Here is a 26,668-nt window from a genome sequence, read left to right on the forward strand (position 1 = left end):
TTCCATGGACTGTGTAGTCCATGGGGTCACTAAGAGTCGGACATGACTGAAAAAATAAAAAAAGTGAAAGCTGCATCACTTTTATGATGAATTGGCCCCAGTATCATAATATAATGACCATCTCTGTTTCTCGTGACAAGTTTTGACTCACACTCTATTTTATGCAATATAATTGACTACCTGCTCTCTTTTATTAACATTTGTTTGAAATAACATTTTACATTCTTTCACTTTTCCCTGTGTATGTCCTTTAAGCTAAAGTGAGTTTATTATAGGAAGCATATAGTTAAGCTTGTGTTTTTTTAATCCATTCAGTCATTGTTTAGGTTGAATTTAATCCACTTTACATTAAATCATTATTGATAGATATGGACTTACTGCTTCATATTGTTCATTTACTGTTTTGTTGTTCCTTTTTTCCTTTCTTGAAAGTAGGTTCAGTGGTTATAAATTCCCTCAGCATTTTTTATTTTTATTGGAGTATAGTTTCTTAACAATGTTAGTTTCTACTGTACAGCTAAGTGAATTAGCTATATATATACATATATCCCCTCTTTTTTGGATTTCCTTCCCATTTAGGTCACCACAGAGCACCGAGTAGAGTTCCCTGAGCTATACAGTAGGTTCTCATTAGTGACCTATTTTATTCATTATATCGATTATGTGTTTATCTACACACACACACACACACACACCACATTTCCTGCCACGGTCCATCCCTGCCACACACCATACATATCACACACACACACACGCACACACACGCACACACACACACACACACACATTTCCTGCCACGGTCCATCCCTGCCACACACCATACATATCACACACACACACACACACACACACACACACACACACCACATTTCCTGCCACGGTCCATCCCTGCCACACACCATACATATCACACACACACACCCCACATTTCCTGCCACGGTCCATCCCTGCCACACACCATACATATCACACACACACACACCACATTTCCTGCCACGGTCCATCCCTGGCACACACCATACATATCACACACACACACACACACACCACATTTCCTGCCACGGTCCATCCCTGCCACACACCATACATATCACACACACACACACACACACACCACATTTCCTGCCACGGTCCATCCCTGGCACACACCATACATATCACACACACACACACACACACCACATTTCCTGCCACGGTCCATCCCTGCCACACACCATACATATCTCTCACACACACACACACACACACACACCACATTTCCTGCCACGGTCCATCCCTGGCACACACCATACATATCACACACACATACACACACACCACATTTCCTGCCACGGTCCATCCCTGCCACACACCATACATATCTCTCACACACACACACACACACACCACATTTCCTGCCACGGTCCATCCCTGCCACACACCATACATATCTCTCTCTCACACACACACACACACACACACACACACACACACACACACACACACACACACCCTGGGTTGGAAGGGATTTATAAATTTCCATTTCCTTGGGGTCAGTTGGTGGAAACTTATGGTGTTTCTTTGGTAGTGTGATATTTCCCTGGCTGTGGGTGTGGTGTGTTTGTATCTATGCATTTGAAGGAAGGGTTCCCTCACACTGACATTATAGTCTGGTTTCAGTGCAGAAAGACCTTCACTTAGGATTAGGTGTGAGGGAGTCAGATGGGTGGGGTGCAGCAGCTCCAAGCCCAGAGGGGGCACACTGGTGGCTTACTCCTGGGGATGTGCAACAGTTAATACTCTGGGCATCTCCATTAGCTGGCATCAGCACTGGCAAAGACTTCATGGGTCCTGAGTGAGGGAGGCTGAGTGTCCATGGTGATGACTAAGGCTTCTAAGTCCTTGTGGGCAAAGGACGCTGAGATTATCTTTCTCCCTGCTGGGATTTGATTTAGCATGGGGTCTGGGTACAGGCATGCGACGACTCAGGCAGCACTAGGACTGGAGTGGGTTGGTGTGGTGACCCAGATCCCAGGATGCACAATAATGGCTCTAGTTCTCAGGAGAGTGCCCCAGTGAGAACCACAGGGAATTTCATTGCCTGGGTCAGTATCATGAAGGCTTGTTGGCATCCTCAGTGGCAAAAGCTGTGGGTGTCCACAGTGATGCCATGGGTTACTGGAGGGAGGCCTATGAAGTAAAGGCTCTTTCAGTTCTTCTCTCCTTTTCTTTCTTCAAATGAGGCAGTTATAGCTGGGGCACCCCTCATAGCACTGAGCAGCACTAATGTGGACAATGTGTTGATGCTAGTATAATGCTTCCTATGCATTTTATGCAACTATCTTCAACTTTTGTGCTTCACTTATCCATTGCAGCTTTTAAATTGAAACCCAGAGCTCTCCAAGAGATATTTCTGACATCCAAGAGGTAGTTTTGACCTAGGTAGTTAAATTGTTTTCATGACAGTATTAGGGCTAAGACTTCCTAGCCTGACATCTTGCTGACATCATTCCCTTTAATTGGTTATTAAATTCCATGCCTTGTATTAATAGTTATAAGATTTGTGTCTTAACTGAATCTTGTTGTTTTGCTTTGCTTTGTCTCTTTAGCTTGGTTTCTTGCCTTTGGTATACCTTTTGGTTGAAAGACAAATATGTGTTATCTAACAGAAACTGTAAGTTCTCACACTTGATTTATGTTAATTATCTTAACCTAAGAGTTGGCCTTTGTTCAATGTATCCTGCAGCTTTAGGTTCTGCAAGCTCCAAGTTCACCCAGTTTTTTCCTCCTGTCTCCCCTCTTGACTTTGAGCTTCTTCAAGTACTTCTTATTAGAAAGTATGAGTCTTTTTGCAGCTCTTTTAGCTATAATCCACTATTGTTATCCTGAAGCTCTGTTGATGTGATGGTAAGATGAATGGGGGGTATCCTATTATCTAATTAAATCTTTCTTTTGTGTATGTGGCCTTCACAGGCATTTCTTCCTTATAGTCCTCTAGCCCTTAGGTGAGGTTGGGATGCTAGCATCTGGAGTGATGGACGGGATAAAGTTCTGGTAAAGTCTTTTACCCTGGAGTGTAGACCTATGTATGGAGAAGATTCTGGGTGCATATCACCTTGATTATTCTTCCTTTTCCTCTTCCAGAGCCAGGAGGGGATCTTTCTCTGGTCTTTACTCTGAAAACCTGACATGTTTCCTTGAGGTGAAGCCCATGACTATGTGAGGTCTTGCCTGAGACTACATACAGCACGTAGGAGTTTCTTACTCTCATTTTAGTTCACACATGGCTCCAGAATTTCCTCAACATTACTGTGTAAATTAAACTATAAAGTGGTTCCTAACAAGTTTATAATTCCAATAATAAATATGCCTCACAGATAGGTTCCAGGTAAGCATATACTTGCTGTAACTCTGGATTTGTCTTTCAAGCCTGGGATACCCATTTCTGTGCATACTCAGTTCTCTGATGGGTACAAGAAAAGTTGCTGATTTTCAGTCTGACCATCTTTTTTGTTCTTGTGGTTATGTCCAAGTTCTTTACATGGTGGTGTTGAAATCAGAAGTCTTCTGTTTCTCCAAGTATTTTGTCTGGATTAGTATTGTTCCTCTCCTCTGTGACCCCAATGACATGAATATTAGACTTGTGATAATTTCCCACATGTCTCTTAGGCTCTGTTCCAGTCTTTTTTTTAACTGTCAGTAAACCATCTGCAAGTTAACTTCTTTCCTCTGTCATTTCCACTCATTTCCTCCAGTGAGTATTTTATTTCTGTTATTGCATATTTTTCCCTGGATTCAAGATATTAGGTCATAATTTATATTTAGACTCAATTTGACTAATACTAGTTTACATTTCAGAAAGTTTACATCAACCTATATTCCAGAAGTGTATGAGGATTCCTATATCCACATATGTCTATCAACACAGAGTACTATAGATTTCTAGCTTTTGCAGATCTAACTATCATCTTTGTACTTTTTATTTCTTTTTGCCCTTCTCAAATTAAGGTATAATTTGTATAAAATGATTATAACTATACAGTTTGTTTTGGTAAACAGATACACTTATATAGAACTTTTTAATCACCTTAGAAAGTTGCCTTAACCTTTTCCAGTTAATTCCCCACTCAGAGAAACTGTTGTTATGATTTTTTTAATTGGAATAGAGTTGACTTACAATGTTGTTAGTTTTAGGTATACAGCAAAGTAAATGAGTTATACATATATCAACTTTTTAAAAGATTCTTTTCCCATATATGTCATTACAGAGTATTGAGTAGAGTTCCCTGTGCTACACAGTAGGTCTTTGCTGTTGCTATTTAGTTGCTAAGTTGTGTCTGAATCTTTGCAACCCCATGGACTGTAGCCTTCCAGGCTCCTCTGTCCATGAGATTTTTCAGGCAAGCATACTGGAGTGGGTTGCCATTTCCTTCTCCAGGAGTTCTTCCCAACTCAGGGATCAAACCTGCAGCTCCTGCCACGTCTCCTGTTTGGTACACAGATTCTTTACCACTGAGCCAAATCTATGGGGTGCACAGTATGTCTTTAATCTCCCAATTTATCCCTCCCTCTACCTTCTCCCCTGGTAACCACAGGTTTAGTCTCTACATCTGTGACTCTATTTCTGTTTTGAAATAAGTTCATTTGTACCATTTAAAAATTTTTTGTACTTTTTTTTTTAGATTCCACATATATGTGGTATCATGATATGTCTTTCTCTGACTTAAATTTGACTTAGAATGATAATATCTAGGTCCATCCATGTTGCTGCAAATGGCATTATTTCATTTCACTTTTATGGCCAACTAGTATTTCATTATATAAATTACCATAACTTCTTTATCCACTCCCCTATCGATAGACTTAAGTGATTCCATGTCTTGGCTATTGTAAATAATGCTGCAGTGAGCACTAGAGTGCATGTACCTTTTTGAATTATGGTTTTCTTCAGATATATGCCCTGGGTTGGGGTTGCTAGATCATAGGGTAGTTCTACACTCAGTTTTTTAAAGGTCTTCCATACTGTTATTCATAATTGTTGTACCAATTTACCTTCCCACCGACAGTGTAGGAGGGTTCCCTTTTCTCCACACCCTTTCCAATATTTACTGTTAGTGGATTTTTTTGATGATGGCCATTCTAACCAATATGAAGTGATATCTCATTGCATTTCTCTAATAGTGATGTTGAGCCATCTTTTCAAGTGCCTCTGGTCATCTGTATGTCTTCCTCAGAAAATTGTCTATTTAAGTCTTTGACATAAATCTTAGCAATATGTTTTTTGATCCATCTCCTAGAGTGGGGTTTCCCAACCTCTGGGATCTAATGCCTGGTGATCTGAGGTAAAGCTAATGTAATAACAATAGAAATAAACTACACAATACATGAAGTGCACTTGAATCACCCTAAAACTATCTCTCCACTGTAGTCTGTGGAAAAATTGTTTTCCACAAAACCAGTCCCTGGTGCCAGAAAGGTTGGAGATAGCTAGCCTAGAGTAAGGGAAATAAAAACAAAAATAAATAAATGGAACCTAACCAAACTCAAAAGCTTTTGCATAGCAAAAGAAACCATAAACAAAAGGACAACCCATAGAATGGAAAAAGTATTTGCAAATAAAGTGACCAACCAACCAGGAATTAATCTCCAAAATTTATAAACAGCTCATGCAGCTTAATATTTAAAAAAAACCTCAATCAAAGAAATAGGCTGAAAAATAGACATTTCTCCATAGAATACATACAGATAGCCAAGAGGCACCTGAAAAAATGTTCAACATCACTAGAAATGCAAATCAAAAATACACTGAGAACCAGCCAGAATGACCATCAAAAAGTCCACAGACAAATGGTGGAAAGGGTATGGAGAAAAGAGAACCCTCCTACACTGTTGGTGGGAATATAAATTGGTACAATCATTATGGAGAACAAAATGGAGGTTCCTTTAAAAAAATATAGAGCTACCATGTGATCCAGCAATCCCACTCCTGGCATATATCTAAAGGAAAACATGGTTTGAAAGGATACATGGACCCAATGTTGATTGCAAGCACGGTTTACAATAGCCAAGACATGGAAGCAACCTAAATGTCTACTGTCAGATGAATGGATAAAGAAGATGCGGTGTGTTTCAGACAAAGCCAAATATCATATGATATCACTTACGTGCAGCATCTAAAAAAATGATGCAAACTATTTAAAAAACAGAAACAGACTAACAGAATGAACTTATGGTTACTGGGGGGAAGGATGGGGAGAGAAGCAGACTGAGAGTTTGGAAAGACATGTGCACATTGCTGTATTTAAAATAGATAACCAACCACATAGGTTTCCCTGGTGGCTCAGTGCTAAAGAAACCACCTTCCAATGCAGGAGATGCCAGTTCAATGCCTGGGTCAGGAAGATCCCCTGGAGAAGGAAATGGGAACCCATTCCAGCATTCTTTCCCAGGAAATCCCATGGATGGAAGAGCCTGGTGGGCTATAGTCCACAGGGTCACAAAAAGTAAGACAAGACTTAGCAACTAAACAACCACCACCACCAACTGTATAGAACTGTTTAATACTCTGTAATAACCTATGTGAAAAAAGAATAGATGCATGTGTATGTATAACTGAGTTACTTTTTATACCTGAAACTAACACAACAGTGTTAATCAACTCTAATATAAAATAAAAATGTTAAGAAAATCAAAATTGTAAGAATTTATGAGTATGTGTATTTCTAAATACTAACATGGCATTTACTACATATGCTTTATTACAGAACTACTTTTATTTTCTTGCTGCATTTAAAAATTTTAGTGTACTTTTCCTAAATACATCAGTGTGCATGTCATTAGCTAGACTCAAGTTATATTAGTTTTTTATGAAATTTGCATAAATAAAAATGCCTATCTTATAAAACTTCTTGTTTTTAACAAATGTCTGCTGCTGTTAAGTCGCTTCAGTCGTGTCTGACCCTGTGCGACCCCATAGACGGCAGCCCACCAGGCTCTCTCGTCCCTGGGATTCTCCAGGCAAGAACACTGGAGTGGGTTGCCATTTCCTTCTCCAATGCATGAAAGTGAAAAGTGAAAGTGAAGTTGCTCAGTCGTGTCCGACTCTTAGTGACCCCATGGACTGCAGCCTACCAGGCTCCTCTGTCTATTGGATTTTCCAGGCAAGAGTACTGGAGTGGGGTGCCATTGCCTTCTCCTTAACAAATGTCTACACCTGCGTAAAACCACATGTTAAAATATACAACATAACCATTACTTCAGAATTTCCACTTGGTCCTTCTCACTTTGTCATTTTATTTATTCTACTCTGATAGAACACAATTGGTTTATCATTCTATTGATGGATACCTGATTTATGTTCAAAATCCAGTTTTTGCCTACCATGAATAAAGCTACTGTGGACATTCTTGCACAAGTATTTTTATGAACATAGGTATTCACCAAGAAAAATGAAAACCTAAGAGTGAAAACTATATAGATCATATAGTATATACATATATTATAATTTTTATAAGAACTTGCCAGACCCTTTTCCAAAATCTTTGAACTATCTTACCACCAAAATATATAAGGGTGCTGATCATCTCAACAGGTACAGAAAAGGCTTGATAAAAACCAATACCCTTCCATGATTAAAAAAGATAAATAAACAATTTTGAAATTGAAAGTAACTGGTATCTGATAGTAACTGAAATTAACTCTATCTGATAATATTTATAAAAAAATCACATCAACTATCATACTTAATCATGAAAGATGGAAAGCTTTCCCTGTATCAGAAATATGATGAGACTGAGTTTAATTCCTCTATTCAACACTGTTCTGGGTGTTCTAACCAGATCATTTAGGCACAAAATAGAAATAAAAGCATTCAGACTGGAAAGAATTAAAACTGTCATCTCTACAAATGATATTCTCTAATGTACAGAAAATCCTAAGGAATAAAAAAATAGATTAGTTCAGCGAGGTCTCAGGATACAAGATCACTATATAAACATCAGCTGTATTTCTGTAAGCTAGCAATAAATACTCTGAAAATAAAACCAAGCAATAATCTTATTTACAATAGCATAAAAATAATTAAAATGCTTGGAAAAATCTATCAGTAATTATGATAGATACTAATTGATATTAATACATGTGTGTACACTTATGTCTATCCATACATGTATTTCCTAGCTTTGTCCAACGAGAGGGCCTAGAAGAAATAAGTGTATATCTAGCAGTAAATATTGCTTTCTAAATACATCCTCTACTAAATGGAAACTTAGCTCCCTGAGTAAGTAGATAGCTCCAAAGGGTAGCACAAGGAAAATATGAGGTCAGCCTGAAAAATCGTACTATGTTAGAAAGGAAGGACAATTTTCAAGACTGGATTAACATCACCAGTGTTAAGATTGGTCAACACCATGTACCTAGCTGATGTGATGCAGCAAGAATAAAACATAATTTCTGCCTCATTATGAACGTGTGGAAACATGAAACCTAGATTGATGATCATCCTACTGGATGAATGCCTGTAACCTTTAAAGCTGTAATGGCAATCAATGATAAAGGAAGTTTTCCAGTTAGAAAGTTACTCAGGAGACATGACAACCAAATGCAATACATAATCTTGTCATGGAACTTAGACAATGAAGCAAATACACTGTGAAACATCTGGCAAATTTTGAATAGAGCATATAGATTGGATGATAGAACATAAATGTTGATTTTTTAACTTTGGCTGAATTACGGTTATGTATGAATATTTCTTTTTTGGAGAAATACACTCTGGATTTATGAGTTATGTGGTATTATGTCTTCAACTTGCTATGAAGAATCAGTAAAAATGCTAACATACACACACAATTTAAGAGAGAAGAATGATAGAGTATTTTAAAATGTTAAAACTGGGGAGTAAAACTCACTCTTTGCAGATATAATCCTATACTAGAAAATCCTACAGACACTACCAGAAAACTACTAGACCTCATCAATGAGTTGGTAAGTTGCTGGATACCAAATTAATACACAGAAATCTGTTGCATTTCTATACACAAACAATGAAAGATCAGAAAGAGAAGTTAAGGAAACAATTTACCACCACATCAAAAACAATAAAATACCTAGGAATAAACCTACCTAAGGTTTATTTGAGATGACCATACTCACCCAGGCAATCTACAGATTCAATGCAATCCCTATCAAATCACCAGCGGCATTTTTCACAGAACTGGAACAAAAATTTAAAATTTGTATGGAAACACAAAAGACCCTGAATAGCCAAAACAATCTTGAGAAAAAAGAACAAAGCTGGAGGAATCGTGCTCCCTGACTTCAGACCTAGTACAAAGTTAGAGTATAAACAACAGTATGGTGCTGATTCATAAAGACACACATGCTGCTGCTGCTGCTAAGTCGCTTCAGTCGTGTCCGACTCTGTGCGACCCTATAGACGGCAGCCTACCAGGCTCCGCCATCCCTAGGATTCTCCAGGCAAGAATACTGGAGTGGGTTGCCATTTCCTTCTCCAGTGCATGAAAGGGAAAAGTTAAAGTGAAGTCGCTCAGTCGTGTCCGACTCTTAGCGACCCCATGGACTATAGCCTACCAGGCTCCTCCGTCCATGGGATTTTCCAAGCAAGAGTACTGGAGTGGGGTGCCATTGCCTTCTCCGAAAGACACACATAGATCAATGGAAAAGTAGAGAAATCCCAGAAATAAACCCCCAGGCTTATGGTCAATTAATCTATAACAAAAGAGGCAAGAACATATAATGGAGAAAAGACAGTCTATTCAATAAATAGTACTGAGAAAACAGCTACATGTAAAAGAATGAAAATAGAACATCCTCTAATACCATACACAAAAAACAAACAACATGGATTAAAGACCAAATATAAGACTAGATGCTACAAAGCTCCTAGAAGAAACCATAGGCAGAACATTCTCTGACAGAAATCACAGCAATATTTTTTTTTTGGATTTGTCTCCTACAGTAATAGAAATAAAAACAAACAAATGGGACCTAGTTAAACTCAAAAGCTTTTGCACAGCAAAGGAAACCATAAGCAAAACAAAAAGACAATCTACAAAAAGGGAGAAATTGTTTGCAAATGATTCAACTCATAAGGGATTAATTTCCAAAATACACAAAACAGCTCATACATATTAAAAGCCAAAACAACCCAATCAAAAAATAGGCAGAAGGGGCTTCCCTCGTGGTCTAGTGGTTAAGAATCTGCCTGCCAATGCAGAGGACATGGGTTTGATCCCTGGTCCAGGAAGATTCCAAATGCCACAGCACAACTAAGCCCCTGTGCCACAACTACTGATCCAGCACTCTACAGCCCGCAAGCTGCAACTACCAAAGCCCATTCATGCTCTGCAAGAAAACAAGCCACCACAATGAGAAGCTTGTACACCACAACTAGAGAAAACCCATGCACACTAACAAAGATCTAGTGCAGCTAGGAAAAAAAAAAAGGGCAGAACACCCAAACTGACATTCCTCCAAAGAAGACATACAGATAACCAAGAGGCACATGAAAAAATGCTCAACATCACTTATTATTGGAGAAATGCAAATCAAAATGACAATGAGATATCACCTCACACCAGTCAAAAGGGCCATGATAAAAAAATCTACAAATTATAAATGCTGGGTAGGGTGTGAAGAAAAAGGAACCCTCCTATAGTGATGGTGGGAATGTAAATTGGTACAGCCACTATGGAGAACAGTATGCAGGTTTCTTTAAAAACTAAAAGTAGAGCTACCATATGATCCTGCAATCCTACTCCTGAGCATATTATCTGGAGAAAACTATAATTCAAAAAGATACATGCACCCCAATGCTCATTGCAGCACTATTTACAATAGCCAAGACATGGAAGTAACCTAAATATACATCAACAGATGAATGGATAAACAGGAGGTGGTGTATTTATACAATGGAATCCTACTCCCATAAAAAAATGAAATAATGCCATTTGCAGCAACATAAATGGACCTACAAATTATCATACTAAGCCAGACAAAGGCAAACATCATATGATATCGCTTATATAGAATCTCTTTTTAAAATGACACAAATGAAGCCATTTACAAAACAAAAATAGACCTACCGGTTTAGAAAACAAATTTATGGTAACCAGGGGGATAGTTGGGGAAGGAGGGTAGTGGAGGAGGGGGGATAGAGAGGGAGGAGAGAATAAATTAGGAGTTTGGGATTAACACATATACACTATGACTGAGTGACTGAACTGAATTGATGTATAAAATAGATAAATAAGGACCTACTGTATAGTACAGGAACCATATTTAGTATTTTATAATAACCTATAATGGAAAAGAATTTTAAAAACAACATATATATTATTTTGATAATATGATATGATATGATATGATGCGGTTATGATATGATACAGTTTCTGTCATAACTATCATGTTGCTGTACACCTGAAACTAACACAATATTGTACACTATACTTCAATTTTAAGAAAAAGTTTAAAAAATTGAACTGGGGACTAGGTAAAGTGGGCAAATTTAGAGTTATTTTGAGGGAGGCGGTCCTAAGATGGCAGAGGAATAGGACGGGGAGATCAGTTTCTCCCCCACAAATTCATCGAAAGAACATTTGAATACTGAGCAAATTCCACAAAACAGCTTCTGAATGCTGGCAGAGGACATCAGGCACCCAGAAAGGCAGCCCATTGTCTTTGAAAGGAGGTAGGAAAAAACAGAAAAGATAAAAAGAGAGACAAAAAAGGTAGGGATGGAGATTCATCCCAGGAAGGGAGTCTTAAAAAAGAGAGGTTTCCAAACACCAGGAAACACTCTCACCGGCGAGTCTGTGGCGAGCCTTGGAACCTCAGAGGGCAACATAACCGGAGGAAAAATAAATAAATAATTAAAACTCACAGATTACGTGCCTAACAGCAACTCCTAGCAGAGAAGCAGTGCAGACGCTCACATCCGCCACTAGCAAGTGGGAACTGGATAGGGAGGTGTGGGCTGCATTGCTTAGGGTAAGGACCGGGCATGAATGCCCCGAGGGCAATTAGAGGGAAATAACTAGAGATAGCAACCCAGACTGTGGGATAGCTATCCCACGAAAAGCCCTAACCTAAGACACCGCCAGGCCCGCTCACAGAAAAAAGGACTGAGCAGAGCTAGACGGCTGCTGACCGGCCCATCCCCTGCCAGAGACGGGTAGGCAAGGGCAGCCAGAGCCGGAAGGGCACGATCATGGCCCCAGAGAGGCATCCTCTGCCAAACTGCAAGCAGGCTTCGTTGCTAACCAAGACTTCTTGGGATTCTGGACGGTAGACATCCGTCAGGAGGGTTGCAGCCAGATATCAGCGTCCCAGAAGAGACACACGGCACACCTGAGAAGGTGCACCAATTGTACACCCAGAAAACCGAGCAGCAGGGATGGGGGAGGCAATAAGTCGCAGCCCCCAACTGGGGGTGACTGCGCTTGCCAAACACCTGTTCACCTGAGCTGCTCAGAGCTGGGAAGGGCACAAAACGCAGGCCCAACCAAGTCTGCACCTTTGTGGAGTACCCGAGAACCTGAACCTGAGCAGCTTAGACCTGGGAAATGCGTGCAACCCAGGGCCTGCCTCAGTTCCCGGCAGAGCAACCTAGACTCTGAACAGTGTAGACTGGGAAAGCACACATGCGGTAAGCAGCAGCAAACCCAGTGTGGCCGAGACACTGAGAGCACTTCCCACATACACCAGTGATATTTGCAGTGTTCCTCCCTCCCCACAGCACGACTGAACAAGAAAGCCTAAAAAAGTGACCACCGCCGCCCCCTTGTGTAAGGGCAGAAATTAGACACTGAAGAGGCCAGCAAAGAGAAGAAGCTGAAATAAACAGAGGGAACCACTTTGGAAGTGACAGGTGCAATAGATTAAAACCCTGCAGTTAGCACCGACTACATAGGAAGGGGCCTATAGATCTTGAGAAGTATAAGCTGGATCAAGGAACTATGTGAAAACGAACTGACCCCACACTGTCCACAACACCACCAGAGAAAGTCCTAGATATATTTTTACTATTATTTTTTTAATTAAAAAATTGTTTTTATTTTTAAGTCCTCTATTACTCCTTTAATTTTCATTTTTATAACCTACTATTACTTTGCAAAAAAAAAGGACCCCATTTTTAAAGCAAACTTCATATATATATATTTTATAATTTTTGTGATTCTGTGTCTTTCTTTAATATTGTATTTTTGAGAATCTAACCTCTGCTCTAGATTTTTAATCTTTGCTTTTTGGTTTTTTTTTTTTTTAATCAATTTTGTACCTTTAAGAACCCAATCTTCAGTACCCATTTTTACTTGGGAGAGAGATTACTGGCTGATTGCTCTCTCCCCCTTTGGACTCTCCTTTTTCCCCACCAGGTCGCCTTTATCTCCTCCCTCCCCCTTCTCTTCTCTACCCAACTCTGTGAATCTCTTTGTGTGTTCCAGGCTGTGGAGAACACTTAGGGAACTGATTACGGGCTAGATCAGTCTCTCTCCTTTTGATTCCCCCCTTTATCCTCCTGGCCACCTCTGTCTCTTTCCTCCCTCTTCTCTTCTCTGTGTAACTCCATGAACATCTCTGAGAGATCCAGACTGTGGAGAACACATAGGGAAGTGATTACTGGCTAGCTTGCTCTCTCCCCTTTTGATTCCCCCTCTTCTCCTCTTGGTCACCTCTATCTCCCTCCTCCCTCTTTTCCATATAACTCTGTGTACCTCTCCAGGTGTCCCTCACTGTGGAGAAACTTTTCATCATTAACCTAGATGTTTTATCATTGGTGCTGTATAGATGGAGAAGTCTTGAGGCTACTGTAAGAATAAGACTGAAAACCAGAGGCAGGAGGCTCAAGTCCAAATCCTGAGAACACCAGAGAACTCCTGACTCCAGGGAACATTAATCGATAGGAGCTCATCAAACGCTTCCATACCTACACTGAAACCAAGACAACCCAAGGGCCAACAAGTTCCAGAAAAAGACATACTATGCAAATTCTCCAACAACATAGGAACATAGCTCTGAGCTTCAATATACAGGCTGCCCAAAGTCACACCAAACCCACTGACACCTCAAAACTCATTACTGGACACTTCATTGCACTCCAGAGAGCAGAAATCCAGCTCCACCCACCAGAACACCGACACAAGCTTCCCCAACCAGGAAACCTTGACAAGCCACTCGTCCAACCCCACCCACAGTGAGGAACCTCCACAATAAAGAGGAACCACAAACTTCCAGAAAACAGAAAGGCCACCCAAAACACAGCAATATAAACAAGATGAAAATGCAGAGAAATACCCAGCAGGAAAAGGAACAGGATAAATTCCCATCAAACCAAACCAAAGGGTAAGAGAGAGGGAATCTACCTGATAAAGAATTCCAAATAATGATAGTGACAATGATCCAAAATCTTGAAAACAAAATGGAGTTACAGATAAATAGCCTGGAGACAAGAATTGAGAAGATGCAAGAAATGTTTAACAAGGACCTAGAAGAAATAAGAAAGAGTCAATATATAATGAATAATGCAATAAATGAGATAAAAAACACTCTGGAGGGAACCAACAGTAGAATAATGGAGGCAGAAGATAGGATACATGAGATGGAAAATAGAATGGTAGAAACAAATGAAACAGAGGAAAAAACAAAAAAGAATTAAAAGAAATGAGGACAACCTCAGAGACCTCTGGGACAATGTTAAATGCCCCAACATTCGAATCATAGGAGTCCCAGAAGAAAACGACAAAAAGAAAGACCATGAGAAAATACTTGAGGAGATAATAGTTGAAAACTTCCCTAAAATGGGGAAGGAAATAATCACCTAACTCCAAGAAATCCAGAGAGTCCGAAATAGGATAAACCCAAGGGGAAACACCCCAAAACACATACTAATCAAATTAACAAAAATAAAGCACAAAGAACAAATATTAAAAGCAGCAAGGGAAAAACTACAAATAACACACAAAGGGATTCCCATAAGGGTAACAGCTGATCTTTCAATGGAAACTCTTCAGGCCAGAAGGGAATGGCAGGACATACTTAAAGTGATGAAAGAAAATAATCTACAGCCCAGATTACTGTACCGAGCAAGGATCTCATTAAAATATGAAGGAGAAATCAAAAGCTTTACAGATAAGCAAAAGCTCAGAGAATTCAGCACCACCAAACCAGCTCTCCAACAAATGCTAAAGGATCCTCTCTAGACAGGAAACACAGAAAAAGTGTGTAAACTCAAACGCAAAACAATAAAGTAAATGGCAATGGGATCACACTTATCAATAATTACCTTAAATGTAAATGGGTTGAATGCCCCAACCAAAAGACAAAGACTGGCTGAATGGATACAAAAACAAGACCCCTATATATGCTGTCTACAAGAGACCCACCTCAAAACCAGGGACACATACAGACTGAAAGTGAAGGGCTGGAAAAAGATATTCCACGCAAATAGAGACCAAAAGAAAGCAAGAGTAGCAATACTGATATCAGATAAAATAGACTTTAAAACAAAGGCTGTGAAAAGAGACAAAGAAGGACACTACATAATGATCAAAGGATCAATCCAAGAAGAAGATAGAACGATTATAAATATATATTCACCCAACAAAGGAGCACCACAATATGTAAGGCAAATGCTAACAAGTATGAAAGGGGAAATTAACAATAACACAATAATAGTGGGAGACTTTAATACCTCACTCACACCTATGGATAGATCAACTAAACAGAAAATTAACAAGGAAACACAAACTTTAAATGATACAATAGACCAGTTAGACCTAATTGATATCTATGGGACATTTCACCCCCAAACAATGAATTTCACCTTTTTCTTAAGTGCACATGGAACCTTCTCTAGAATAGATCTCATCCTGGGCCATAAATCTAGCCGTGGTTAATTCAAAAAAACTGAAATCATTCCAAGCATCTTTTCTGACCACAATGCAGTAAGATTAGATATCAATTAAGAAGAAACACTATGAAAACTCGAACATATGGAGGCTGAACAACACGCTGCTGTATAACCAATAAATCACAAAAGAAATCAAAATATGTATAGAAATGAATGAAAATGAAAACACAACAACCAAAAACCTATAGGATTCAGTAAAAGCAGTGCTAAGGGGAAGATTCATAGCAATACAGGCTCACCTCAAGAAACAAGAAAAAAGTCAAACAAATAACCTAACTCTACACCTAAAGCAACCAGAAAAAGAAGAAATGAAGAACCCCAGGGTTAGTAGAAGGAAAGAAATCTTAAAAATTAGGGCAGAAATAAATGCAAAAGAAACAAAAGAGACCATAGCAAAAATCAACAAAGCCAAAAGCTGGTTCTTTGAGAAGATAAATAAAATTGACAAGCCATTAGCCAAACTCATCAAGAAACAAAGGGAGAAGAATCAAATCAACAAAATTAGAAATGAAAATGGAGAGATCACAATAGACAACACATAAATACAAAGGATCATAAGAGACTATTATCAGCAACGATATGCAAATAAAATGGACAACTTGGAAGAAATGGACAAATTCTTAGAAAAGTACAACTTTCCAAACCGAACCAGAAAGAAATAGAAAATCTTAACAGACCCATCACAAGCACAGAAATTGAAACTGTAGTCAGAAATCTTCCAGCAAACAAAAGCCCAGGACCAGACGGCTTCACAGCTGAATTCTACCAAAAATTTAGAGAAGAGCTAACACCTATCCTACTCAAACTCTTCCAGAAAATTGCAGAGGAAGGTAAACTTCCAAACTCATTCTATGAAGCCACCATCACCCTAATATCTAAACCTAACAAAGATGCCACAAAAAAAGAAAACTACAAGCCAATATCACTGATGAACATAGATGCAAAAATCCTTAATAAAATTCTAGCAAACAGAATCCAACAACATATCAAAAAGATCATACATCATGACCACGTGGGTTTTATCCCAGGGATGCAAGGATTCTTCAATATCCACAAATCAATCAACGTAATACACCACATTAACAAATTGAAAAATAAAAACCATATGATTATCTCAATAGATGCAGAGAAAGCCTTTGACAAAATTCAACATCCATTTATGATAAAAAAAAAACCCTTCAGAAAACAGCAATAGAAGGAACATACCTCAACATAATAAAAGCTATATATGACAAACCCACAGCAAACATTATCCTCAATGGTGAAAAACTGAAAGCATTTCCTCTAAAGTCAGAAACAAGACAAGGGTGCCCACTCTCTCACCACTACTATTCAACATAGTTTTGGAAGTTTTGGCCACGGCAATCAGGGCAGAAAAAGAAATAAAAGGAATCCAGATTGGAAAAGAAGAAGTAAAACTCTCACTGTTTGCAGATGACATGATCCTCTACATAGAAAATCCTAAAGACACCACCAGAAAATTATTAGAGCTAATTAATGAATACAGTAAAGTTGCAGGATATAAAATTAACACACAGAAATCCCTTGAATTCCTATACACTAACAACGAGAAAACAGAGAAATTAAGGAAACAATTCCATTCACCATTGCAACGAAAAGAATAAAATACTTAGGAATAAATCTACCTAAAGAAACAAAAGACCTATATATAGAAAACTATAAAACACTGATGAAAGAAATCAAAGAGGACACAAATAGATGGAGAAATATACCATGTTCATGGATCGGAAGAATTAATATAGTGAAAATGAGTATACTACTCAAAACAATCTATAGATTCAATGCAATCCCTATCAAGCTACCAACGGAATTTTTCACAGAACTAGAACAAATAATTTCACAATTAGTATGGAAATACAAAAAACCTCGAATAGCCAAAGCAATCTTGAGAAAGAAGAATGGAAATGGAGGAATCAACCTGCCTGACTTCTGGCTCTACTACAAAGCCACAGTCATCAAGACAGTATGGTACTGGCACAAGGACAGAAATATTGATCAATGGAACAAAATAGAAAGCCCAGAGATAAATCCATGCACCTATGGACACCTTATCTTCGACAAAGGAGGCAAGAATATACAATGGAGAAAGACAATCTCTTTAACAAGTGGTGCTGGAATTATAGAAAATGACCTAGAAGAAGATTGTCTTGTTTGTCAGTCAAGTTAACCTTCTCACTTAGAACAGCCTGGGGATTTATTAACTCATGGAAATGCTTGGATGGGTATGACTAAAGGATTCTGACTAGGGTTTAGGGAAAAAAAAAAAAAAAAAACAAATGGTGCTGGGAAAACTGGTCAACCACTTATAAAAGAATGAAACTAGAATACTTTCTAACACCATACACAAAAATAAACTCAAAATGGATTAAAGATCTAAACGTAAGACCAGAAACTATAAAACTCCTAGAGGAAAACATAGGCAAAACACTCTCCGACATAAATCACAGCAGGATCTGCTATGACCCACCTCCCAGAATATTGGAAATAAAAGCAAAAATAAACAAATGGGACCTAATTAAAATTAAAAGCTTCTGCACAACAAAGGAAACTATAAGAAATGTGAAAAGACAGCCTTCAGAATGGGAGAAAATAATAGCAAATGAAAAAATATACAAGCAACTCCTGCAACTCAATTCCAGAAAAATAAACGACCCAATCAAAAAGTGGGCCAAAGAACTAAACAGACACTTCTCCAAAGAAGACATACACATGGCTAACAAACACATGAAAGATGCTCAACATCACTCATTATTAGAGAAATGCAAATCAAAACTACAATGAGGTACCAATTCACGCCAGTCAGAATGGCTGCTATCCAAAAGTCTACAAGCAATAAATGCTGGAGAGGGTGTGGAGAAAAGGGAACCCTCTTACACTGTTGGTGGGAATGCAAACTAGTACAGCCACTATGGAGAACAGTGTGGAGATTCCTTAAAAAACTGGAAATAGAACTGCCATATGGCCCAGCAATCCCACTGCTAGGCATACACACCGAGGAAACCAGAACTGAAAGAGACACGTGTACCCCAATGTTCATCGCAGCACTGTTTACAACAGCCAGGACATGGAAGCAACCTATATGTCCATCGGTAGATGAATGGATAAGAAAGCTGTGGTACATATACACAATGGGATATTACTCAGCCATTAAAAAGAACATTTGAATCAGTTCTAATGAGGTGGATGAAACTGGAGCCTATTGTACAGAGTGAAGTAATCCAGAAAGAAAAACACCAATACAGTATACTAACGCATATATATGGAATTTAGAAAAATGGTAATGATAACCCTGTATGTGAGCCAGCAAAAGAGACACAGATGTATAGAACAGTCCTTTGGACTCTGTGGGAGAGGGCGAGGGTGGGATGGTTTGTGAGAATGGCATTGAAACATGTATATTATCATATGTGAAACGAATCGCCAGTCCAGGTTCGATGCATGAGACAGGGTGCTCGGGGCTGGTGCACGGGGACGACCCAGAGGGATGGGATGGGGAGGGAGGTGGAAGGGGGGTTCAGGATGGGGAACACATGTACACCTGTGGCGGATTCATGTCAATGTATGGCAAAACCAATACAATATTGTAAAGTTATTAGCCTCCAATTAAAATAAATAAATTTATATTAAAAGAAAAAAGTTATTTTGAAAAAAGATGTTAAGTACAATGACAAAACTAAAATATATAGGTATAAATCCAGAACTGATGTCCTCTATACTACTACTATTCTTTTTCAATTTTAAGTTCAAAATTCAGCCAAGTATTTTATATTTAAAGCACACATTGGTTTGAATTAGCCCCACTTCAGGTACACACTGGCTTGTGCATACCATATTGGACAGCACACATATAGCAGGTATTGTTTCCATTCTTTCCTAATTTTTAATGCTCAGTTATTATATACAGGTTTAATGTATTTCTTCTAATTTTTAATGATCTACTACTTTTCACTGAATAACTGAATTGTTAGCTAATCATTATTACACAGTTTGTTTATTGTTGCTTAAATGTAGTCAAATATCCAGAATGGTCAGTCAGTTCAGTTGCATGGTTGTGTCCAACTCTTTGCAACCCCATGGACTGCAGCATGCCAGGCTTTCCTGTCCATCACCGACTCCTGGAGCTTACTAAAACTCATGTCCATCATATTGGTGATGCCATCCAAGCATCTCATCCTCTGTCGTCCCCTTCTTCTCCCACATTCAATCTTTCCCAGCATCAAGGTCTTCTCCATTGAGACTGTTCTTCGCATCAGATGGCCAACGTATTGGAGTTTCAGCTTCAACATCAGTCCTTCCAATGAATATTCAGGACTGATCTCCTTTAGGATGGACTGGTTGGATCTCCTTGCAGTCCAAGGGACTCTCAAGAGTCTTATCCAACACCACAGTTCAAAAGCATCAATTCTTTGGTGCTCAGCTTTCTTTATGGTCCAACTCTCACATCCATACATGACTACTGGAAAAACCATAGCTTTGACTAGACGGACCTTTGTTGGTAAAGTAATGTCTCTGCTTTTTAATATGCTGTCTAGATTGGTCATAGCTTTTCTTCCAAAGAGCAAGCATCTTTTAATTTCATGGCTGCAGTCACCATCTGCAATGATTTTGAAGCCCAAAAAAATAAAGTCTGTCACTGTTTCCATTGTTTCCCCATCTATTTGCCATGAAGTGATGGGACCAGATGCCATGATCTTAGTTTTTTGAATGTTGAGTTTTAAGCCAACCTTTCACTCTCCTCTGAAACATTCACCAAGAGGCTCTTTAGTTCTTCTTCACTTTCTGCCATAAGAGTGGTGTCATCTGCATATCTGAGGTTACTGATATTTCTCCCAGCAAAATGAGGTCTCTGGGTTTAGAAAAGGTAGAGGAACCAGAGATCAAATTGCCAACATTCACTGGATCATAGAGAAAGCAAAGAAATTCCAGAAAAATATCTGCTTCATTGACTATGCTAAACCTTTTGACTGTGGATACCACAGCAAACTGTGGAAAATTCTTAAAGAGACAGGAGTATCAGACCACCTTAACTGTCTCCTGAGAAACTTCAGGAGGGTCAAGAAGAAACAGAACCAGACATGGAACAACTGACTGGTTCCAAATTAGGAAAGGAGTATGACAAGGCTGTATATTGTCACCCTGTTTATTTAACTTACATGCAGAGTACACCTTGTAAAATGCTGGGCTAGATAAATCACAAGCTGGAATCAAGATTGCCAGGAGAAATATCAACAGCCTCAGATATGCAGATGATACCTCAGATATGCAGGTAATGGCAGAAAGTGAAGAGGAACTAAAGAGCTGCTTGATGAGGGTGAAAGAAGACAGTGAAAAAGCTAGCTTAAAACTCAACTTTCAAAAAACTAAGATCATGACATCTGGTCCCATCACCTCATGGCAAACAGAAAGGGGAAAAATAGAAACAGTTACAGATTTTATTTTCTTGGACTCAAAATCATTGTGGATGGTGACTGCAACCATGTAATTAAAAAGACACTTGCTCCTTGGAAAGAAAGTGATGACAAACCTAAACATTGTATTAAAAAGCAAAGACATCACTTTCCCAACAAAGGTCCATGTAATCAAAGCTATAGTTTTTTCTAGTAGTCATATGCATATATGAGAACTGGACCATAAAGAAGGCTGAGCATCAAAGAATTGATGCTTTCAAACTGGGGTGCTGGAGAATACTCTTGAGAGTCCCTTGGACTGCAAGGAGATCAAACCAGTCAATCCTAAAGAAAATCAACTCTGAATATTCATTGGAAGGACTGATGCCAAAGCTCCAATACTTTGGTCACCTGATGTGAAGAGCCGACTCATTGGAAAACACCTGGATCCTGGGAAAGACTGAAGGCCTCAGGAGAATGGGGCAGCAAAGTATGAGATAACTAGATAGAATTACTGACTCAATGAATCTGAGCAAATTCCACAAGATAGTGAAGGACATGGAGACCCTGGTATGCTACAGTCCATGAGGTCACAAAGTCAGACATGACTTAATGACTGAACAACAAGTAGCCAAATGCTTACTGAATATGACACCATTTGATACAAAACCCTGATCTCAGGACTTTCCTCTAGAAACTTGCTTTCAGATATTCACTAGCAATCTGAATACAACTTCTCCTGCTATAACTGCTCTTTCCAGCTATCTCTTTAAAACCTGGAGAAACACAGTTCTTTTCACTTCTGTAGTGATCATTCCTGGAGAAGGCAATGGCAACCCACTCCAGTACTCTTGCCTGGAAAATCCCATGGACGGAGGAGCCTGGTAGGCTGCAGTCCATGGGGTCGCAAAGAGTCGGACACAACTGAGCGACTTCACTTTCACTTTTCACTTTCATGCATTGGAGAAGGAAATGGCAACCCACTCCAGTGTTCTTGCCTGGAGAATCCCAGGGACAGGGGAGCCTGGTGGGCTGCCATCTATGGGGTCGCACAGAATGGGACACGACTGAAGCGACTGCAGCAACAGTAGCAGCAGCAGTGATCATTCCATTCAAACTATTTCAATATGGAATTCTGACCACTTGTTCTCTGATAGTTATGCCAGGTTAGGGATTCTGTTCAAATGAGGCAACCTATTAGCTTCAAAGCAATCTTTCTTTATTATGATTCTTCTGGGTGTGAATCCAATCTAGAGAAGATGAAAGATGTTGAAAGGACAAAAAAGATATGGACAAAAAAATCTTTGGTGCAAGCACATGTCTTTTATTACTACCCAGTTAAAAGCCTCAAAGCCCAATAAACTCTCTATTTTTACTTCATAGATACTGAATACCAAGCTAATTTGGACATAGGTAGTTCTACATACATGTATCAGAAAGGATAAAAGTTAACAATCTAGTTAGCCATACCAACAACTGATAGATAGTCCATAAAATTACATGCAATAAAATAACAATAGGAAAAAAAAAGACATTAATGAAAAGAAAAAAAAGTTTCTTAAGTATAAAATTTGGTCTATTGAGATTAAACATATATCTTCACAAAATTAAGTATGAAATATCTGATACTCCAATTTGATACCCCAACTACTCTTCTCTGTACCCTAAAGTGCAACTTGAAGCCTCTCAGGAGAGAAGCCACTGATAGGACTTGAACTCCATCTTTCATTCCAAAAATCCAGCCACTTTTACGGCTGATCAAATTATCACTTGAAAACAGCCCCACAGCCCTTTATCCTGAAATCATGGCTATAACTTAAGCTCTCACAAAGCCTGGAAAATAAAAATGTTTATTTGGATTATAAAAAAAAAAAGGCAGAGCAAAAAGGCTGATGGAAACTCATTGCTTGAAGTGCTGGTCAAGTACATAATGGAGAAAGCCACCTGGTTTCCAGTGATCTTGGTGACCACATGGGCAACTCCTGGAAGCAAAGGACTTAGCGACAAGCAAAGCAAGCAAAGGACTTGTCCACTTAATTCTTAAATACTTTCCTATTTTAGCCCTTTATTAAATATTTAGGACTTTCAGACAATCAGATGAAGCAAGAGGAAGTTGAATTTTTAGATGGAAGTATAGCTGGCTTAAAACTCAACATTCAAAAAACTAACATCATGGCATCTTGTCCCATCACTTCATGGCAAATAGAAGGGGCGAAAGAAGAAGCAGTGACAGACTTTATTTTCTTGGGCTCCAAAATCACTGTGGATGGGGACTGCAGCCATGAAATTAAAAGACTTGCTCCTCGGAACAAAAGCTATGACAAAAAAGCAAAGACATTACTTTGCCAAAAAAGGTCCATCTAGTCAAAACTATGGTTTTTCCAGTAGCCATGTATGGATGTGAGAGTTGGACTATAATAAAAGCTGAGCACCGAAGAATTGATGCTTTTGAACTGGGGTGTTGGAGAACACTCTTTAGAGTCCCAAGAGATCTCCTTGACTGGAGATCAAACCAGTCAATTCTAAAGGAAATCAATCCTGAATATTCGTTGGAAAGACTGATGCTGAAGCTGAAGCTCTAATACTTTGGCCACCTGATGCAAAGAACTGACTCATTGGAAAAGACTCTGATGCTGGGAAAGATTGAAAGCAAGAGGAGAAGGGGACGACAGAGGATGAGATGGTTGAATGGCATCAACAATTTTGAAAGAAGCAAGAGAAAATGATTCATCACCTCCAAAAGAGGCCCCACAAGGTTATTAGCGGATTTCTAAGCAGAAACCTTGCAGTCAGAAAGAAGTCAGTTGATAAATTCAAAATTCTGAAAAAAAAAAAAAGAAGAACTATCAACCATTTGTAGTAAGGGCAGAGTGTCTCATCTAGTAACAAGCTGTTTGTCAGTGGAATGATAAGTAACAGATTTAGGGCAAAGAGGATTCAGTTTAATTGGACAGAAGTTTATAATCCTCCGTGACTTGGTCAACACCAGGCACAGAAGTAGAAAACAAAATCCCTTTTCTCAAGGAACCTACAATGTTTTAGAGAAACTTAACCTTATGTAAGAAAATGAAACAATATGAGGAAATAACTGTAATGCCATAACGTGATAACAGATTCTGTGAATTTTCGTAAATAAGGAATGTTTGTGAAACTTGTAGAACTTGAAGTATTGGTAGAATTGTGCCAAAAGGAATGAAGGTGACACTTCTAGATCTCAACCTTGTTACATGAAGAGCACTGTGAATAACTAAAGTTTCAAAATCAACTTGGTTAGAAAGAATCTAACCTATTCCCTTCATGGATCACAGCCTTGTCATAGCAAAGGAACTTGCGTAACTCAATGAAACTATAAGCCAAGCAGTGCAGGGCTACTCAAGACAGATGGGTCGCGTTTTCATGCTCCCGCACAGGTCGACCCCAGACGTGCGCGTGCTCTGGTATGTCCCAGAGGTCGTCTGCACCAGTGTTCAGCCACGTGTGCTGTAACTTAGGGCATCATGTTGTGAAGAAACGGGGGCTGCATGGCTCACGCCATCAGGAATTTCAACCTAGTGAACCGAGCAGAACAGGAAATCAGCAGAATGAAGCCCTCCCCCACTCCCAGGCACCCCTCCACCATGAACTTCCTGCGAGAGCAGATGAGCAGCCATCCAGAAATTAAGGGAGAAATTGACAGAAAAGATGACAAACTGCTGTCATGACTAAAAAATCTGTATGTTGATTCCCAAGATCCCATGTCTTCTTTGCAGGTATAGGATACCAGCACACATCAGAAGCCTAAGGAGTTCAGGTTGCTGAAAGAACATCAGTTTGACATGATGAATGTTCAGAACATTCCCAAAGGCAAAATTTCCATTGTTAGAGGCATTGACACTTCTCAATAATCATAAACTTTATCCAGACACATGGACTGCTGAGAACATAGCTGAAGAACACCATCTAGAACACAAGATGTAAATTCCCTTCTCAAATATTTTGTTTCTTTTGAAGTCAAAATCTTACCCCCTGGAGGCAAGAAAGCAATACAATCAAAATGAAGAGAATCTTTACAGGACTTTCCCTGTTTGCATCCCCTTTCCCTGTTTATTTTCCTCATTTGTAGCATATTAAATTATATAAATTACAAAAAAAAAAAAGACAGATGGGTCATAGTTCTGGCAAAATGTGGTGCACTAGAGTAGGAAATGGCAACTCATTTCATTAGTCTTGCTTGGAGAATCCCATGGACAATTGTGCTCATTTCACATGCTAGCAAGGTAATTCTCAAAATCTGCAAGCTAGGCTTCAGTTCTGAACCGAGAACTTCCAGATGTACAAGCTGGGTTTTGAAGAGGCCGAGGAACCAGAGACCAAATTGCCAGCATTCAATGGATAACAGAGAAAGAAAGAGAATTCCAGAAAAAAACATCTACTTCTGCTTCATTGATTATGCTAAAGCCTTTGACTATATGGATCACAACAAACTGAGGAAAATTCTTAAAGAGATGGGGACTACCAGACCATCTGACCTGCCTCCTGAGAAACTTGTATGCAGGACAAGAAGCAACAGCTAGAATGCTTGTGAAATTTGTGGGACTTGAAATATTGGTAGGATTGTGCCAAAAGAAATAAACATAAATTCTAGATCTCAAACTTGCTACCTCAATAACACTGTGAACAATTAAAGTTTCAAAATCAGCTTGGTTTAGAAAGAGTCTGGCCTATTCCCTTCATGGATCACAGCCTTGTCATGGCAAAGGGGCTTGTATAACTCAATGAACCAGACATGGAACAACTGACTGCTTCCAAATTGGGAAAGGAGTACACAAGGCTATATATTGCCACACTGCTTATTTAACTTTTATGCAGAGTCTGTCATGCAAAATGCTGCCCTGGATGAATGACAAAGCTGAAATCAAGACTGCCAGGAGAAATACCAACATCAGATATGCAGATGATAACCACTATAATGGAAGGAAGTGAAAAAGAACTAAGGAGACTGTTGATAAGGATGAAATAGAGTGAAAAAGCTGCTTGAAACTCAACATTTTAAAAAAACAAAGATTATATCATCTGGTCCCATCACTTCATGGCAAATAGAAAGGGGAAAAGTGGAAGCAGTGACAGATTTTATTTTCCTGGGCTCTAAAATCATTGCAGATGGTGACTGCAGCCATGAAATTTAAAGACACTTGCTCCCTAGAAGGAAAACTATGACAAACCTAGATACTGTATTAAAAAGCAGAGACATCATTTTGCTGACAAAGGTCCGCAGAGTCAAAACTATGGCTTTGCCAGTAGTCATGTACGTATGTGAGAGTTGAACCATAAAGAAGGCTGAGCACCAAACAATTGATGCTTTCTAATTATGTGC

General features: G+C 39.1%; 1 protein-coding gene and 1 pseudogene across 9 annotated transcripts in view; one reads left to right on the forward strand and one right to left on the reverse strand.

The window, feature by feature from the left end:
• The window catches only part of LOC145535236 (collectin-43-like), a 174,080-nt gene that overhangs the window by 39,827 nt on the left and 107,585 nt on the right, over positions 1–26,668 (reverse strand). The gene's annotated exons all lie outside the window — the stretch shown is intronic.
• LOC145535282 (NADH dehydrogenase [ubiquinone] 1 alpha subcomplex assembly factor 4 pseudogene) lies at positions 22,625–25,451 on the forward strand (annotated as a pseudogene). The gene has a single exon (XR_014075351.1). The product of XR_014075351.1 is annotated as an NADH dehydrogenase [ubiquinone] 1 alpha subcomplex assembly factor 4 pseudogene (transcript).

Source organism: Giraffa tippelskirchi, chromosome 2 (genome assembly GCF_054371585.1).
Source record: "Giraffa tippelskirchi isolate mGirTip1 chromosome 2, T2T-mGirTip1v1.2.pri, whole genome shotgun sequence".
Classification (NCBI taxonomy): domain Eukaryota; kingdom Metazoa; phylum Chordata; class Mammalia; order Artiodactyla; family Giraffidae; genus Giraffa; species Giraffa tippelskirchi.